The sequence below is a fragment of the Pinus tabuliformis genome, chromosome 4_1 (assembly GCF_031772625.1).
Source record: "Pinus tabuliformis cultivar Carrire ecotype Pingquan chromosome 4_1, CPIR1, whole genome shotgun sequence".
In the NCBI taxonomy this organism is placed as follows: domain Eukaryota; kingdom Viridiplantae; phylum Streptophyta; class Pinopsida; order Pinales; family Pinaceae; genus Pinus; species Pinus tabuliformis.
The window spans coordinates 892,189,688-892,210,162 of NC_142303.1; positions in this window are offsets into that span (position 1 = coordinate 892,189,688).

Below are 20,475 nucleotides of genomic sequence, written 5' to 3' on the forward strand. Positions count from 1 at the left end.
CTTTACATTACATAAATGAACAATTCTTGGATGTACAAATGAAAATACCTCCTTTCTATATATAGGAGTCTAAGTGGTCCCAATACAATCAAAGCCTACATAACAATAATATTGTAGGGCACAACAATAACAATAGTGGGCTTCTATGTGGCACAATAGTAACAATATGGGCACTACATGGGTACATCAATATAAATAAGGGGTATAACTACAATAGTAATGGGGTAATCACTAGTATTATAGGGACCCAACATTAACAATGTTTATTTTAGTGTTTATAATCTTTATCTTAGGGTTTATATACCTTGACTTTATAATATTATTCCCTTTGGTTTAATGTTATTCAACGAAGGTCAACCATGTTTTATAAAATCAATTGTGGTCAATGATGGTTAATTAGGGTCAACCATTGGGCAACATCTAATTGTGACAAAGATTGTTTCAATATGAAAATCAATCATTGTCTCATTTATGGTCCAATGTCACATTATGACAAAGATTGTCTCAACATGATAATCATGGTCATCGATGCTAAATCATGGTCAACCTTGGTCCAGCATGGTAAACCATGTTTTATAAAGTCAAACATTGTTAACCTTGGTCAAGCATGGTCAACCATGTTTTATAAAGTCAAACATGGTCATCCATGGTCAAGCATGCTCAAACATGGTCGAACATCTCTTTGTGACAAAAATTGTCTTAATATAAAAATCAACTATGGTTAAGCATGATCAACCGTGGTCCAGCGTCGCATTGTGACAAGGATTGTCTTTATGTGAATATTTCCTTGGGCTTATAATCCCTTGGGGTTTAAGTAGTAACCCCTTGGGTTCATAATAACAATATATTGGGTTTATAATATCAATCATCGTCAACCATGGTCAATCATAGCCAACCATGGTCAATCATGGTCAACCATCCTTATTTTAGTGTTTACAATATTTATCTTAGGATTCATATACCTTGGGTTTATAATATTAGTCCCTTAGGTTTAGTATTATTCACTCGGGTTCATAATCCCTTGGGGTTTTAGTATTAATCCTTGGGGTTTATTATTCCCGTGGGTTTATATATCAATCCCTTGGGTTGATTATTCGCTTTGGTTTATAATATCTATCATGGTCAACCATGGTCAATCATATCCAACCATGGTCAACCATCGTCAACCATGATAATATGTTGCATTTTGATAAAGATTGTCTCAATATGAAAAATCAACCATGGTCACATTGTGTCAAAAATTGTCTCATGGTTCAACATCACATTGTGCCAACCATGGTCAACCTTGGTCCAACGTCGCATTCTGACACATATTTTCTCAATATGAAAATCAACAGTCGTGAACCATCATCAATCATGGTCAACCACGGTCAACCAGGGTCCAATTTCGCATTGTGAGAAAGATTCTCTCAATATGAAAATCGATCATGGTCAACCATGGTTGAATAGTGCATTGTGAAATAGATTGTCTCAATATGAAAATCAACCACCGCCATCCATGGTCAACCATGTTTATTTTAGGGTTTATAATATTTATCTAAGGGTTTATATAGCTTGGGTTTACAATATTAATCCCTTGGGTTTATAATATCAATCCCTTGGGTTTATTAATGTAAGATTTAATATTCCTAGGGTATAATAATATTGATAGGGTTTATAATATTATTCCCAGGGTTTAATATAAATCCCTTGGGTTTATAATCCATTGGGTTTATATTATAAACACTAAAATAAACATGGTCGACCATGGTTGACCATGGTTGTTTTTCATATTGGGACAATCCCTGTCATAATGTGATGTTGGACCATGGTTGACCATGATTGATTTTCAAATTGAGAGAATCTTTGTCACAATGCAACATTGGGTCATGGTTGACCATGTTTGATTCTCATATTGAGACAAATTAATCATGGTCAACCATGGTCCAACATCACATTGTGACAAGGATTGTCTCAATATGAAAATCAACCATGGTCAACCATGTTTATTTTAGTGTTTATACTATTTATCTTAGGGTTTATATACCTTGGCTTTATAATATTAGTAATTTTGATTTAACATTATTCAACGAAGGTCAACCATGTTTTATAAAATCAATTTTGGTCAACCATGGTTAATTAGGGACAACCATTTGCCAACGTCACATTATGACAAATATTGTTTCAATATGAAAATCAATCATTGTCGCAACGATGGTCTAATGTTGCATTATGACAAAGATTGTCTCAATATGATAATCATGGTCAGTGATGGTAAATCATGGTCCACCTTGGTCACAAATGGTCAACCATGTTTTATAAAGTCACACATGGTCATCCATGGTTAATCATGCTCAAGCATAGTCAAACGTCACATTGTGATAAAAATTGTCTTGATATGAAAATCAACCATGGTTAAGCATGATCAATCGTCGTCTAGCGTCGCATTGTGACAAGGATTGTCTCTGTATGAAAATAAACCATGGTCAACCATGTTTATTTTAGTGTTTACAATATTTATCTTAGGGTTTATATACCTTGGATTTATAATACTAGTCCCTTGGGTTTAATAATATTCTCGTGGGTTCTCCCATGGGGTTTTAATAATAATGAATGATGGTCAACCACGGTCCAATGTCGCATGGTGACAAAGATTCTCTAGATTTGAAAATCAATCATGGTCAAGCATGGTCAAGCATGGTATAACGTCACATTGTGACAAGGGTTGTCTAAATATGAAAATGAACCATGGTCAACAATGATCAAGCATGATTATTTTAGTTTTTATAATATTTATCTTAGGGTTTATATACCTTGGCTTTATAATATTAGTCCCTTTGGTTTAATATTTTTCAACGAAGGTCAACCATGTTTTATAAAGAATAGTTGTGGTCAACCATGGTTAATTAGGGTCAACCATTGGCCAACATCACATTATAACAAATATTTTTTCAATATGAAAATCAATCATTGTCTCAACCATGGTCCAACGTCATATTATGACAAAGATTGTCTCAATATGATAATCATGGTCAACAATGGTCAATCATGGTCAACCTTGGTCAAGCATGGTCAACCATGGTTTATAAAGTCGAATATGGCCATCCATGGTCAATCATGGTCAACCATGGTCAAACATCACATTGTGACAAAAATTGTCTTGATATGAATATCAACTATGGTTAAGCATGACCAATCATGGACCAGCATCGCATTGTGACAAGGATTGTCTGTATATGAAAACCAATCATGGTCAACCATGTTTATTTTAGTGTTTACAATATTTATGTTAGTGTTTATATACCTTGGGTTTACAATATTAGTCCCTTGGGTTTAATAATAGTCCCTTGGGTTCATAATCCCTTGGGGTTTTAGTAGTAATCCCTTGGGTTTATTATTCTCTTGGGTTTATAATAATAATCGCTTGGGTTTATAATATCAATCATGGTCAACTATGGTCAGTCATATCCAACCATGGTCAATCATGGTCAACCATGCTTATTTTAGTGTTTACAATATTTATCTTAGGGTTTATATGCCTTGGGTTTATAATGTTAGTACCTTGGGTATAATATTATTCGTTTGGGTACATAATCCCTTGGGGTTTTAGTATTAATCCCTTGGGTTGATTATTCCCTTGGGTTTATAATATCAATCCTTTTGGTTTATAATATCTATCATGGTCAACCATGGTCAATCATAGCCAACCATGGTCAACCATCATCAACCATGGTCAAATGCTGCATTTCGACACACAATGTCTCAATATGAAAATCATCCATGGTCAACCATGGTCAATATCCATGGTCACATTGTGTGAAAGATTATCTCATGGTACAACGTCACATTGTGACAACCATGGTCAACCTTGTTCCAATGTTGCATTCTGACACAAGGTTTCTCAATATGAACATCAACCATTGTGAACCATCGTCAATCATGGTCAACCATGATCAACCAAGGTCTAATGTCGCATTGTGAGAAATATTCTTTCAATATGAAAATCGATCATGGTGAACCATGGTTGAATAGCACATTGTGACAAAGATTGTTTCAATATGAAAATCAACCATCGTCATCCATGGTCAACCTTGGTCCAATGTCGCATTCTGACAAGATTATCTCAATATGAAAATAAACCATCGTGAATCATCTTCAATCATGGTCAACCACATTTAATCATGGTCCAATGTCGCATTGTGAGAAATATTCTCTCAATATGAAAATCGATCATGGTCATCCATGGTTGAATAGTGCATTGTGACAAAGATTGTCTCAATATGAAAATAAGCCATCGTCATCCATGGTCAACCATGTTTGCTTTAGGGTTTATAATATTTATCTAAGGGTTTATATAGCTTGGGTTTACAATATTAATCCCTTGGGTTTATAATATCAATCCCTTGGGTTTATTAATCTAAGGTTTAATATTCCTAGCATATAATAATATTGATAAGGTTTATAATATTATTCCTAGGGTTTAATATAAATCCCTTGGGTTTATAAGCCACTGGTTTTATAAGCCATTTGGTTTATAAGACATTGGGTTTATAGGCCATTGAATTTATAAACCATTAGGTTTATAATATAAATTCATTGGGTTTATTAATCCCTTGGGTTTATAATAACAATCCCTTGGGTTTATAATATGAATCATTGTCAACCATGGTCAATTATAGCCAACCATGGTCAATCATGGTCAACCATATTTATTTTAGTGTTTACAATATTTATCTTAGGGTTTATATACCTTGGGTTTATAATATTAGTCCCTTGGGTTTAATATTATTCGCTTAGGTTCATAATCCCTTGGGATTTTAGTATTAATCCCTTGGGTTTATTATTCTCTTGGGTTCATGGCCAACCACAGTTAATTATAGCCAACCATGGTCAACCATGGTCAAATGTCGCATTTCGACAAAGATTGTCTCAATATGAAAATCAGCTACGGTCAACCATGGTCACGTTGTGTCAAATATTGTCTCATGGTCCAATGTCACATTGTGGCAACCATGGTCAATCTTAGTCCAACGCCGCATTCTGACACAGATTGTAGCAATATGAAAATCAACCATCATGAACTATCATTAATCATGGTCAACCATGGTTAACCGGGGTCCAATATCTCATTGCGAGAAATATTCTCTCAATATGAAAATCAATCATGGTCAACCATGGATGAATAGCGTATTGTGACAAAGATTGTCTCAATATGAAAGTCAACCATCGTCATCCATGGTCGACCATGTTTGTTTTAGGGTTTGTAATATTTATTTAAGGGTTTATATAGCTTGGGTTTACAATATTATTCCCTTGGGTTTATTATTGCCTTAGGTTTATAATATCAATCCCTTGGGTTTATAATATAAATTCATTGGGTTTGTTAATCCCTTCAATTTATATTATAAGTCCATTGGGATTAATAATATTTCCTTGGGTTCATAATCTCTTGGGGTTTTAGTATTAATCCCTTGGGTTTATTATAACAATCCCTTGGGTTTATAATATTAATCATGGTCAACCATTGTCAATCATACCCAACCATGGTCAATCATGGTCAACCATGTTTATTTTAGTGCTTTCAACATTTATATTAGTGTTTATATACCTTGGGCTTATAATATTTGTCCCTTGGGTTTAATATTATTCACTTGGGTTCATAATCCCTTAGGGTTTTATATAGCTTGGGTTTACAATATTTATCTAAGGGTTTATTTATCTTAGGTTTATTTTATTATTATTTATTTATTAATTTTATTCTCAATGTGGAGGCTTCTGTGATTGATAATTATCAAGAAAAATTCTTCTAGATAGATTACATCAGTTTCTGGATCAACGTGTTTCGAACCTCTACTGAGGTTCATCATCAAGAAAAGAATGGGAAGTAAGATCAACAGACCACATATTTATAGTAGAGATGCAACAGTAAATTCAAACGAATATGAAATTAAATGATAATAAAATAAATAGGAATGTTATATAATATATTAAAATAAATATTAAATGAAAAAGAAAAAGTTATGATTATTATTAATATATCTAAATCAAATAGATAAGTTAGAAAACACCTTTCAAAAAAATAAAAAGTCAAATTAAAATAAATATATATATATATATATATATATATATATATATATATATATATATAAATCTAAAATGAAAAATCTAAGAAGAAACAACTAATCAATTCAAAATGATAAGAAACCATTATTAATTTTAATGGAAATTTTATATACATAAAAAAAAATATAAAAGAGGAAAATTATTTAGACTAATAAAAAGTGTTTAAAACAAATTAATTAATTAATTGAAATAATAATAATAAAATAAAAAGAAAAATGTAATAATAATAATAATAAAAGGGGGCGGGGGGAGGCCTAGACATATAGGGATGGAATCCATGATCTACTAATCTTCCATCCATCATCCCTATTTAGCGTATTAGATCTTTTTTCGATCTCGATGACTTCCCTTAATTTACGGTGATGGAAATGATCAATCTTAGCAAGGACCTAGGAATCCTCTAAACAAATGTGGTGTTTAGTATTTTCAACATGTTCAGCTAAAGCAGAGGAGTGAGTCCTGCAATGTCTAAGGTCAGTTGTGTGCTCCTAAATCCTCTGATTTATGGACCGAACTGTTTCACCAATGTAGGGGGTCCGACAAGAACAAAGAATCAAATAAACACCCTTCATGTTTTTAGGTTCCACAGGGTCTTTAACTGATTTTAAGGAGCCATGAATGGTTTTCAAGGGGTTTAAAGGAGGAAGAAACCCTATATCTCCTAAGAATCTGAGCAAAATTATTAGAAGTCCCTTGGATAAAGGGGAGATGGACACTAGAGGTCATTTCACTAGACTCTTTCTTATTCCTAGGACCTCTGGTAGCTTTTAAAATGGCTCTGATGCGCTAGTATCTTTTATAGCCATTCAATTCAAAAAAAAAAGGAGATGGGTTTTCTCATTCACTAGATGGCTTTCATCAGAAACTCTCAAAGCCCTAGCGGCCAATGTGTTGAGAACACCTAGCTTTTGGGTTGGAAAGTGATGGGAGTTTGTGTGTAAATATTTCTTAGTGTCATTTTTCTTATGAAAGACCTAGTGAGAGAAAGAACCATCATATTTTTTCGAGAAAAAAACATCAAGGAAGGGCAAGCTACCGTCGACTTCTGTTTCCACGATGAATTTGATGGATTTGGATTGATTATTGAGATGCTGAAAAAATAAATTCAATTTATCACAAACATGGGGCCATAAGATGAAGGTGTCATCAACAAAACTCTTCCATCTCTTTAGTTAAAATCGAGCATAAGCTAAAGCCTTAGATTTAAAATCCCCCATGAACAAGTTGGCAATGATGGGAGAGAGGGGAGAGCCCATAGCAACCCTGCATGTTTGTTCATAGAATTCACCTTCGAAGCTAAAGAAAGTGGAAGTAAGGAAAATCTCTACTAGCTTGGTTGTATCAGGGTCAGTGATGTGATTGATTACCTCAATAGCCTCATTAATAGGGATGTTTGTGTAAAGTGAAAAAACATCAAAGCTAACCATAATATCACCAAGCTCAAATTTAACCTCTTTTAACTCACTTACAAAGCAGCAAGATTCTTTAACAAACGAATCAGTATGAACAACCAAAAGCTTAAGATTTTGGGCTAAATATTTAGCAAGAAGATACGTAGGCCCACCTATCGTATTGACAATAGGTCTAAGGGGAGCCCCTTCTTTGTGAATCTTAGGAAGCCCATAAATTCTCAAAGTGAGAGGGTTTCTCTCAATGAGCTTGTGGCTTATGGAGCTTACAAACTTATTAGATTTGATATCCAAGGCAACAACTTTTGAAACCTTTTTAAGGGGGTTTTTACTGAGCTTTATATAGCTCCCGTTATTGCACAAGTGATTTATCATTTTTCTTTTGTAGTCCTCTTTATCTAAAATCACAACAACCCCTCCTTTATGGAAATAGTCAATCTTATCAAAGACCTGGGAATCCTCTAAAAAAATGTGGTGTTTAGTATTTTCAGCATGTTCAGCTAAAGCAGAGAAGAGAGTCGTGTTGTGTCTAAGGTTAGTCGCATGCTCATGAATCCTCTGATTTATGGAGCGACCTGTTTCACCAATGTAGGGGGTCCCATAAGAATAAGGAATCAAATAAACACCCTTAATGTTTTTAGGCTCCACGAGGTCTTTAACTGATTTTAAGGAGCCGTGAATGGTTTTCAAGGGTCTAAAGGAGGAAGAAACCCTATATATCCTAAGAATCTGAGCAATCTTATCAGAAGTCCCTTGGATAAAGGGGAGATGGACACTAGAGGTCATTTCAATAGACTCTTTATTATTCCTAGGACCTCTGGTAGCTTTTAAAAAGGCTTTGATGCCCTGTTATATTTTATAGTCATTCAATTCATAAACATTAAGGAGATGGGTTTTCTCATTCATAGATGGCTTTCATAAAACACCCTCAAAGCCCGAGTGGCCAATGTGTTGAGAACACCTAGCTTCTAGGCTGGAAAGTGATGGGAGTTCACATGCAAATATTGATCAGTGTGAGCTTTCTTATGAAAGACTGGCGAGAGAAGGAACCATCATCTTTTTTCAAGACCAAAAAATCAAGGAAGGGAAAGCTACCGTCAACTTTTGTTGCCATGGTGAATTTGATGGATCTGGATATATTATTGAGATGATGAAAAAACAAATCCGATTTATCATGACCATGCGGCCATAAGATGACGATGTCATCAACAAACCTCTTCCATCTCTTTGGCTGAAATCAAGTAGAAGTTAAAGCCTTAGATTCAAAATCCTCCATGAATAGGTTGGAAACAATGGGAGAGAGGGGATCTCCCATAGCAACCCCACATATTTTTTCATAGAATTCACCTTCAAAGCTAAAGAAAGTGGAAGTAAGGCAAATATCTACTAGCTTGGTTGTATCAGGGTCAGTGATGCGATTGATTACCTCAACAACGTCATTAATAGGGATGTTGGTGTAAAGTGAAACAACATAAAAGCTAACCATACTATCACTAGGCTCAAATTTAACCTATTTTAACTCACTTACAAAGGAGCAAGAGTCTTTAACAAAAGAAACAATACGACCAACCAAAGGCTTAAGCTTCTAGGCTAAATATTTAGCAAGACGATACGTAGGCCCACCTATTGTATTGACAATAGGTCTAAGGGGAGCCCCTTCTTTGTGAATCTTAGGAAGCCCATAAATTCTTGGAGTGAGGGGGTTTCTCTCAATAAGCTTGTGGCTTATGGAGCTTATGAACTTATTAGATTTGATAGCCAAAGCAATAGCTTTTGAAACCTTTTTAAAGAGGTTTTTACTCAACTTTCTATAATTCTTGTTGTTGCACAAGTGATCTATCATTTTTCTTCTGTAGTCCTCTTTATCTAAGATCACAACAACCCCATCTTTATATGTATATTTATATTATTAATAATTAACAATTAACAATTACTAATTAATAATTATTAAGTTATAACAATTATTAAATAATTAACAATTCTATCTTAAAAATTAAAAATTAAATATTATATTAACCCAGGAAAAATATTATTATTAATATATATTATTATTAATTTTAATTTTAATTTTATATTAATATTAATATATTAACAATATTAATATATTTACATATTATAGATCATACAATATTTACACATTATACATTATAGATCACAGAAACTTCAATTCAACCATATTAAATTTATAAAAAAATTCAAAACTTTAAATCCAAATATAATATAGATTAAATGTACTAAGTGTAAATTTGTGAATTGAACAAATTGTATATATATTTAAAAACATCTTAAAACCATGATTTAGTTAAAAAATTTATTACCAAAATATACCTTTTTTTAATATAAATAGTTCAATTAAGTCTATCATATTTATTAAATTTATATTTTATTACTTACACTTAAAAATATCACTTTTAAAAATCATAATTTGTAATAATTCATAATTAACATATATTTTATTAATAATATATTTAATTATCATGTTCAGAAGTGTCTTATTCATCAATAGGAAAAGATATGATTTCTTGAAAAATAACCAAACAAATAAAAAATTTAATATTAATTATAAATGGATATTTTCAACATTCATTTTATATAAAATATTTTTATATTAATAGTTATTATATATAAATTAATTAAAATATTTTAATTTTGACAAAAATTATGAGTTTTGAACATGTAATATTGATAACTTATGGTATTAATTTATGGTATTGTAACAAAGCCTATTCACAAGTATTAATAGAAAAAGTGGTGGTCAATATCTATGATTAAGAATCTTCGTCATATTGTTATAAAATATTTTGATTGTGAAATATGTTTTTTGAGCATGTGGTATTGATAGGCCATAGTATTTTAACAAAGCCTATTTACAAGTTAATAATATCCATAGTAAAGTGGGGTGAATTTCCATGGTTAAGAATATTTTCATATTGTTATAACATATTTTGATTGTGATATAAGTTATGTTTTTTGGGCATGTGGTATTGATAAACCATGGTATTGTAACAAAACATATTTGCAAGTTAATAATATCCATGGTAAAATGGAAGTGAATATCCATGGTAAGAATTTTTCATACAGATATAAAATATATTGGTTCTGAAATAAGTTATGTGTTTTGGGCATGTGTTATTGATAAGCATGGTATTGGCCCATTGTATTGTAACAAAGGCTATTTTTACAAGTTAAAATATTTTGGTTGTGAAATAGGTTATGGTTTTTGGGCATGTGGTATTGATAAGCCATGGTATTGACCCATGGTATTGTAACAAATCCTATTCAAAAGTTAATAACAAAATCAAAATATAACAAATTGAATTTTATTATTTTATTACTTTAATTTATTATTATTATTAATTGAGCCAACATTTAAATGTTTACATTCATCCTCAATACTAGGTTCATATTACTTTTAACTTTTTATTTATTATTTTTAACTTCTTGTTTATTACTTTTAACTTTTTATTATTAGTTGAGCCAACATTTAAATGTTTACGCTCATCTCCCATATCACTTTTAACTTTTTTTTTCCTAATTGGACTGACATTAAAAATTGTTTACCTACTTACATTACATCTACACATCTAACCTATACTGGGTTGTAGAGCACCTCTTGGTGCAATAAACTGTTGTATAGTGCCTCTTGGTGCAACAAAAAGAGTTGCTAACATTTGATGATAAGTTTTCTAAACATGTTATGTTTTAGAGTTTTTTTTTTTGGGATTTGGTGAAATTTTTGTTGGGCCAAATCCTAATTTTTGTTATTTAAAATATGTTTTTGATTGTATATATAGATTCAACATCATTAAAAATTGTTTACATACTTACATTACATCTACACATCTAACCTATACTGGGTTGTAGAGCACCTCTTGGTGCAATAAACTGTTGTAGAGGGCCTCTTGGTGCAATAAAAAGAGTTGCTAACATTTGATGATAAGTTTTCTAAACATGTTAGTGCAATAAAAAGAGTTGCTAACATTTAATGATAAGTTTTCTAAACATGTTATGTTTTAGAGTTTTTTTTTTGGCAATCTGGTGAATTTTTTTTGGGCCAAATCTTAATTTTTGTTATTTAAATTAGGTTTTTGATTTCATATATAGATTCAAGGCTGAAAATTTTTTAAGGTTTCGGATTGTGAAAAATTTACAACTTAAACTTATAATTCTAAAAAATCCCTACTAAATTTTAAACAAATTAAACTAAAAAATATACCCAAAACCCTCTAAAATATAAAACAAATAAATTACTGCTAAATTATAAAGTATATAACCTATTCTAACATTGAAATCCTCATTAACGAAGATTGTGTAATTTTTAATAAATAAATGCATTGAGTTAGAGTGTACAAAATGTTATTTTTTATATAAAAAAAAACGATTAAGGTTAGGAATGGTAATATATATGATATTATTGGGATAAGAGATTGAATAGTCAATGATAAAGTTACTATTAAGATGTTTTTTATAAAGTTACTATTAAAATGTTTTTTATAATATTGTTAACGTAAACCTCCATTTAATTTTGTGCGAAGGATACATTAATGATCAAAATCAACCTTATCCCACGTCATTATCAATTCAAAAAAACAAACAAATACAAACCCACTCAAATTAACAAAGCCGCTCACAAATACAAACCCAACCAAATTAATAAATTGATTTTAAATAAATGGGTTGTTGATGAATGTACATATTTGAGTGGCTTCTTAATATGTTTTTGGGATGTGTCGTGTGTATAATACAACAAAAATAAAATAAATAGTCCATAATTTAAGTTGTGTGTTTAAAAATAATTTTATGAATTTAAAATATTTAAATTAAAAGCCATATATATCATTTCACTCCATTATTTGCTCTTAAATAGCTTTCATGCTTTATTTACACCGCTGAATATTATAACATTGACTGAATAATTATTGGGTTAAAGAATTTAGCTCTTATATCATCTTTGATGCATTGTTTACCCATTAAATTAAATATTAGTAGGACATTAATTTAATAAAGCATCTTTGATGCATTAAATTAAATATTATAAAGACATTAATTCAATAAAAGAATATATTTTTTTATTATTTTATATCTATAATTAATAAAAGAATAGATTTAAGAATTTATTTTTTATTATTCCATATTTATTAATTTAATAAAAGAATATATTTAAGCATAGATTTCTTATTATTCCATATCTGTAATTAGATATTATACATATTTTATGAATATGACAATTTATTTTTTATTTATTTAATTACAATTTTCTAATAATAATAATAATATCCATTTTTAAGGTCACAGCCAAGCCAGACACCAAATTGGTGTATGAGACCCCCTTGTTTGTGGGACAAGGGACCCACCTCCGCGCAGCGATTTGACTGCTAAGTCTACGAAGGCATACATACTCTACCCCCTCTGGTTTTGAACCTGTGACCTCTTAGGAGGAAACACATGCTCTTAACCATATATATAGAGAGAGTTAATTGTCACATTCATAATGATTATATATATATATATATATATATTATGAATGTGACAATTATATATATATATATATATAATATATGAAATAAATTTTTAATTGTTTTAGGTTTATTTTTTTTCCAAATTTTATAATATATAAAATTAGCATAGATTTATTTTAGCCATGGATTTACTAAGTTTAGAGGATCAAATTTCTTAAGATGCAAATTTTTTTGGGAGTAAAACTTAAGGAAAAGTTTGTTTTGGATCTTTGTAGATTCAAAGTTCAAAATAGATCTATGTCGGTTTTGAATAACATATTAATAAAAAAATTTAATTAAAATGTTTTTTTTCAATTGTTTTATATAATATATACATAGTTGACATTGAAATATTTTATTTAAGATTCACCTGTTACACATTAAAATGTTAATAAAGACATTTACTGAATTATTTTTGTTATAATTTTTTTTAATGTTATATATATATATATATATATATTGTTGGGAAAAAAACTGAGAGGGGGTGGTGAATCAGTGTTTTCAAATCAATAACTTTTTACATTTCATATTCAGATTTCTATATGTGACTTTACTGAAAGGAACCTGCGTGTGTACACGATTGTTCTTAAGACAATTAACGTATATCAAGTGAACTTATAATTCAGTTAATTCATCATATGTTGTCTTCAGCCAGTGCATCAATACTTTATTAAACATTAGATAAACGATAACCATCTGCTGTAATAAATGAACCATCAAACATAAGCAACACACATGAACACCAAGATTTAAGGTGGAAACCCAGTGCAAAAGAAAACCACCTGCTACTGTTGTCTCTGTCTTCTTCTAATATAAAGAAAAAGTTGTTTACAATCTTGTACTGGCGCAGACTCATACCATTACGTAGGCACCCACCTGCAGAGGGCTACAACCTTCATTCGTTCTCCAACTTCTACTGGAAGGGAGCTACAACCCCCTAGCTTTTGTACTAGCTGATATGATTACCAGTACATAGGCGTCGACCTACAGAAAGCTACAACCTTCACCCGTTCTCCAACTTCTACTGGAAGGGAGCTACAACCCCCTGATCTGATCACCAGCTACTACTGGCAGAAAGCTTCGACTTCCTCACTGAAGGATCCAACCCTCAGCATCCTCCATGGACCACGTTTCATCAAATTTTCAGACTGGATCCATCAGCTTCAACACATCATAACTTGTAGGCCACGTTTCATCAAATTTTCATATTGGACCCATTAACAACACTTAAGCTCAATATCAAAAATTAAATTGTAACTCATCTCAGCAACACTGTCATTTATCTCTGACACAACTGAATCAATCAATCACTGAAACCCAATCATCAATCACTGAAACTCAATCATTAATCTCTAACATAACTGAAACCCAATAATCAATTTCTGAATCAACCACAACTGAATCAATCAATCACTGAAACCTATTTCACAACTAAATCACCCAATCATCAACAATCACTGAAACCTCTGACACAACTAAATCACTCAATCATCAATTTATGATACAACTGAATCATTCACTCAAAACCCAATCAACCGACACTTAATCAAAATTAAACTAATCAACTGGAACAGTCAGATTACTGTAACCAGTACACAGAGTTGAAACCAAAACACTGTATCAACAACCAGACCCAACTGTAACCTAAACAATCATATGTCAGAATGTATACGCTACTTCAATGAGGACAACCTGTGTGTATACGCTACTTTCTGTAACTCAACCTGCGTATACCTCTAAATATACTGAATCATAAATCTTTTGAACCAAAAACTGTACCAACCAAAGACATTCTGAATATCTATTGTCATATTACAGAGTTCTAAACAGATAACAACAAATATCACCCTTCTTACTCAATCAATCAATTATCCAGACTCAATCTCCTTATACAATTAGTTTAACTTCAGATCTAATGAAGACATCATTAACAAACAACAGTAAAACAACAACTGATGCGGGAGCATCCAACTCAAAGGGAATTATTGTAAATAATAGACATAGGGGTCATGCATTAGTTTCCTAAATTCCAAGTTACTTAGATATTCTCAAATAAAACTAGGAGAGCTTTTAGGCATAAAGGAGTGGATGTGGATCTTTAAGTGATAAGGATGGCTTTTCTATTTTAGAATAGGAAAAAGATAGAATAAAGCTGAAAAGATGCTTTTGCCATATGTATGCATTGCATGAGCTTTAGTTGAGTGATTTTAGGATTTTTTTATCATGCTAAGTTTAATAAATTAGGGAGCCTCAAAGGCATGGAAGGAAGGAAGTGTGAGAGTGAGGGAGTGAGGGTGAGAAGTTCTCCTTGGGAGCCTTCGAGCAGTTGTAAAAGGGCCATAGATTTGTATATCTGGCCATGAATGTAAAGCCTTTGTGTAATGTATATACTCATATGAAAAACTGTGGAATAAAAGTGTGTGTTGGAATGGTTCGTTTTAGTCCCTCATGCGCAATCATTGTGCGTTCGTAATTGAATTAGTCTTCTTGCGTGATGACATACAGCTTTAATTTATGGTTGCGCACATGCCTCTGGTTCTCCAAGATTATTTCCTCTGTTTTATAATTGAATGATATACCTGCAAATTTATTATCACTGTTTGTCCATATACCGGCGCCAGAGACTTTGGAATTGTCTGTAAGAGATTTTACAGAGTGGTATTACGATGCGTAGCCTCTGCGTTAAAATCGAATGTTGAAGCCATGCCAAGATGAATGGCATAAACCTGTTATTATGTGCTCAAATTATAAATCGTGGTTGTGACAACTATAATTTCAATTGCGTAAGTGGCTGGAGGCGTGGTAATCCTTGGAGATGGCAATGTATGCAGTTGAGAGGTGTAACGCTATGTCACATAGCGTATCTATATGTATGTATTATGAGGTATAAATCCGCCGCAGCGTAACAAGGTGAGTCTACATATATTTTGCTGAGTCTAAGGGTCTGTGAGTTCATAAAACAACAGGTCTGTGTTAATTACATTTATGTGGATTGAACATTATGAGGAGCGGAGATATATAATTGTCCGTCCATAGTATTGAACCTTTGCCCATAATAAAGGCTCGCATGTAATCATAGCCGGCGATTTATATAGATATATATATTGTCTGCGTATTATATGTGTAGGTTTAATAATCAATTGAAGATTCATTATGCCTGTTGGATGTTTAATTGTCGAAGAAGATATTGGTATAACAAGGTTCTATAAATCTGTTGTGCGTATGCTCAAATTACAACCCGTGACAGTTATATATATATCTATATATATATATCTATATATATATATATATATATATATATATATATATATATATATATATATATATATATATATATATATATATATATATATATATATATATATATATATATATATATATATATATGCCTTCGGTTGCGTAGAGGGTTGGGAATTAGTGGATGTAGCAGATACATGTGGCCGATAAATTATGCCAGTTGGCTCTTCCTTAAGCGCTTCCAGGAAGAGCGTTGTTTGTAGGAAAACTGATAGTGAGTTTCTTAAAAGGGATGAGACATCAGTTTAATGTATGATGAGCCAGATGTCGCAGAAGAAAGGAAAGTTGACCCAAATATTGAAGAGCTTGCTGGAAGATTGGAGAGACTGTCTCTAAAGCCTGCATCCCCAAATTACAACGTCATAAAACAAGCTTTTCTGTGCTTGGTTGTCAAGGATCCTGGTAGGAGTGGCCTGGGAGTGGCCTGGGCTGCATTAGGTGGTATCAGAGCTAGAATACTCAACTGAAGATGTTTGTTTCTTTGAGAACTGAAGTGGGATGAATGATTTTTAATCTGATATGCAAACTACACAAGTGAACAGGATTGCAGAAGAAAAAGGGAGGACAAGATCATGCAAGGTCTTAAGAGGTGAGATTATTTTTCTGATTTGAATTGAAGTTTATGGTTGCAAAAAAGTGGCAGTGAACCTGAAGAATCCAATAAGGAATTGGATAAAGAAGACAACTGAAGTGTTCTCAGGAGAGAGAAGGAGATTGCAGAAGCCTAGAGGAAGCAAAGGTATTGCTCAGGAGAAGGTTCCAGACAAAGGACCATTCTTACCAAAAGACTAAGTAAGGAGAGCTTAGTGAGGTAAGATTGCAGCCAGGAGGACTAGCTGTTGCAGAGGCTTGTTGCAAAGGAGAATCAACAGAGGTTGAATAAAGTTGCAGATGAGAGAAGCTTACAGGAGCAGTAGAGGATGCTCGAAAGGTTCCAGCAGAGGACCAATGATTACCAAAAGACCAGATCCGGAGGGAAGGATTGGTGAGGTAAGTGGCAGCAAGAGAGTTTGTTGTGGTAGAAGCTTCATGCAACTCATAGGTGAGGAACTTATGGCGAAGGAGATGACTACTGAAGGTCATAAAGGAGAAAGCAAAGGTTCAGAAAGAGGCCACAGTAAAAAAGAGAAGAAATATGCCAAGGCGAATGGCATAAGACAGTAGTTGACTCAGGAAGAGTATGAGAAAGAGAAAGTTGAGATAGCAGTTCAGCTTGAGCTATTGATGGAGTTGTTACGGGAAAATGAGAAATACCAGAGATATGGGTTATTGATGAGGAAGAGAGTGAAGTGGCAGAGACTACAGCAGAAAAGAGATTTACAGATAAGCATGCAGTTAATAGAGGAGAAGATCATTGATGATTTCTTGAGTTATTGGGAAAATCCAGATCAGATGGATAATGTAAAACCATGTATTTTTGTAGCTGACAATTGTGGTGTGATGACAGGTTTTACTGAGGAGGATGTGCAACCTTGTGCAACTGTTACAGCATAAGAGGAAGTTCGTGTGGATGCAGAAGAAGTGGATCAGTCTGTAGCATGGATAAGTAAAGCAACAGTTGAGACTGTTGAACTCTGTGATTTTCAAACTGACAGCTTGTGTGTGAATGCAGGGACTGTAAGTGATGATGAGATGCTGCAACAATGCCATAGAGAAATTGCATTGTTAGAGTACTGGTTGGAAAATCCAAGATATGACAGGGAGATTGCAGAAGAAAGAGTTCAGTACAGTGCACGAGAGCAGAAAGATATCCTGGAGGTAGATGGTAAGAAGGCAAGAGTAGCTGACGGTCTCATGGTAAATGCGAATCAGCATACTGATGTGCTGATAGAGAAGTTAGGAAGAAACTCAGAGAAGCATATTGAAGTGTTGCCAGAGGAAGCTGAGGAAAAAGTTGCAGATGAAATTGCAGATAAAATTGCAGGTGACAAGCAAACAGATGTTGCAGAGGGACAGGAAGTTTGGGAGGCAGCAACATTCATAGAAACAGCTAGAGCAACATGTGGAGCAACACTAGCAACAAAAGAGGCACTGATGCCTTATATCTTTTATTCTAACAATCGTTTTGTGAGTACAGGTCTTACTGAAAAAGCTGGAGAAAATCTGCTAGACAAAGAAATTGAAATGATGAGGCAGATGATGATAAAGGAATTCCGGAAGAGACCAGCAACAGTGAAACAAAAGAGAAGCAGCAAGAGGAAGACAGTAGAAGATTGCAAGAGTACAGCTACTGGAGCAAAGCAGCATAAAGTGTGGAGACCTGGAGAAGAACAACAGACAGAAGCAGCGGCAAATGCAAAGTTACAGTACAAGATATGGGATCCAGGCAAACATAGAGCTGAACACATGATCAGGAGATCATGAAATTTTTCTACCTTGGGAGTATGATGCGGGAGCATCCAACTCAAAGGGAATTATTGTAAATAATAGACATAGGGGTCATGCATTAGTTTCCTAAATTCCAAGTTACTTAGATATTCTCAAATAAAACTAGGAGAGCTTTTAGGCATAAAGGAGTGGATGTGGATCTTTAAGTGATAAGGATGGCTTTTCTATTTTAGAATAGGAAAAAGACAGAATAAAGCTGAAAAGATGCTTTTGCCATATGTATGCATTGCATGAGCTTTAGTTGAGTGATTTTAGGATTTTTTTTATCATGCTAAGTTTAATAAATTAGGGAGCCTCAAAGGCATGGAAGGAAGGAAGTGTGAGAGTGAGGGAGTGAGGGTGAGAAGTTCTCCTTGGGAGCCTTCGGGCAGTTGTAAAAGGGCCATAGATTTGTATATCTGGCCATGAATGTAAAGCCTCTGTGTAATGTATATACTCATATGAAAAACTGTGGAATAAAAGTGTGTGTTGGAATGGTTCGTTTTAGTCCCTCATGCGCAATCATTGTGCGTTCGTAATTGAATTAGTCTTCTTGCGTGATGACATACAGCTTTAATTTATGGTTGCGCACATGCCTCTGGTTCTCCAAGATTATTGCCTCTGTTTTATAATTGAATGATATACCTGCAAATTTATTATCACTGTTTGTCCATATACCGGCGCCAGAGACTTTGGAATTGTCTGTAAGAGATTTTACATAGTGGTATTACGATGCGTAGCCTTTGCGTTAAAATCGAATGTTGAAGCCATGCCAAGCTGAATGGCATAAACCTGTTATTATGTGCTCAAATTATAAATCGTGGCTGTGACAACTATAATTTCAATTGCGTAAGTGGCTAGAGGCGTGGTAATCCTTGGAGATGGCAATGTATGCGGTTGAGAGGTGTAACGCTATGTCACATAGCGTATCTATATGTATGTATTATGAGGTATAAATCCGCCGCGGCGTAACAAGGTGAGTCTACATATATTTTGCTGAGTCTAAGGGTCCGTGAGTTCATAAAACAACAGGCCTGTGTTAATTACATTTATGTGGATTGAACATTATGAGGAGCGGAGATATATAACTGTCCGTCCATAGTATTGAACCTTTGCGCATAATAAAGGTTCGCATGTAATCATAGCCGGCGATTTATATAGATATATATATTGTCTGCGTATTATATGCGTAGGTTTAATAATCAATTGAAGATTCGTTATGCCTGTTGGATGTTTAATTGCCGAAGAAGATATTGGTATAACAAGGTTCTATAAATCTGTTGTGCGTATGCTCAAATTACAACCCGTGACAGTTATATATATATATATATATATATATATATATATATATATATATATATATATATATATATATATATATATATATATATATATATATATATATATATATATATATATATATATATATATATATATATGCCTTCGGTTGCGTAGAGGGTTGGGAATTAGTGGATGTAGCAGATACATGTGGCCGATAAATTATGCCAGTTGGCTCTTCCTTAAGCGCTTCCAGGAAGAACGTTGTTTGTAGGAAAACTGATAGTGAGTTTCTTGAAAGGGATGAGACATCAGTTTAATGTATGATGAGCCAGATGTCGTAGAAGAAAGGAAAGTTGACCCAAATATTGAAGAGCTTGCTGGAAGATTGGAGAGACTGTCTCTAAAGCCTGCATCCCCAAATTACAATGTCATAAAACAAGCTTTTCTGTGCTTGGTTGTCAAGGATCCTGGTAGGAGTGGCCTGGGAGTGGCCTGGGCTGCATCAACAACACTGATCAGAT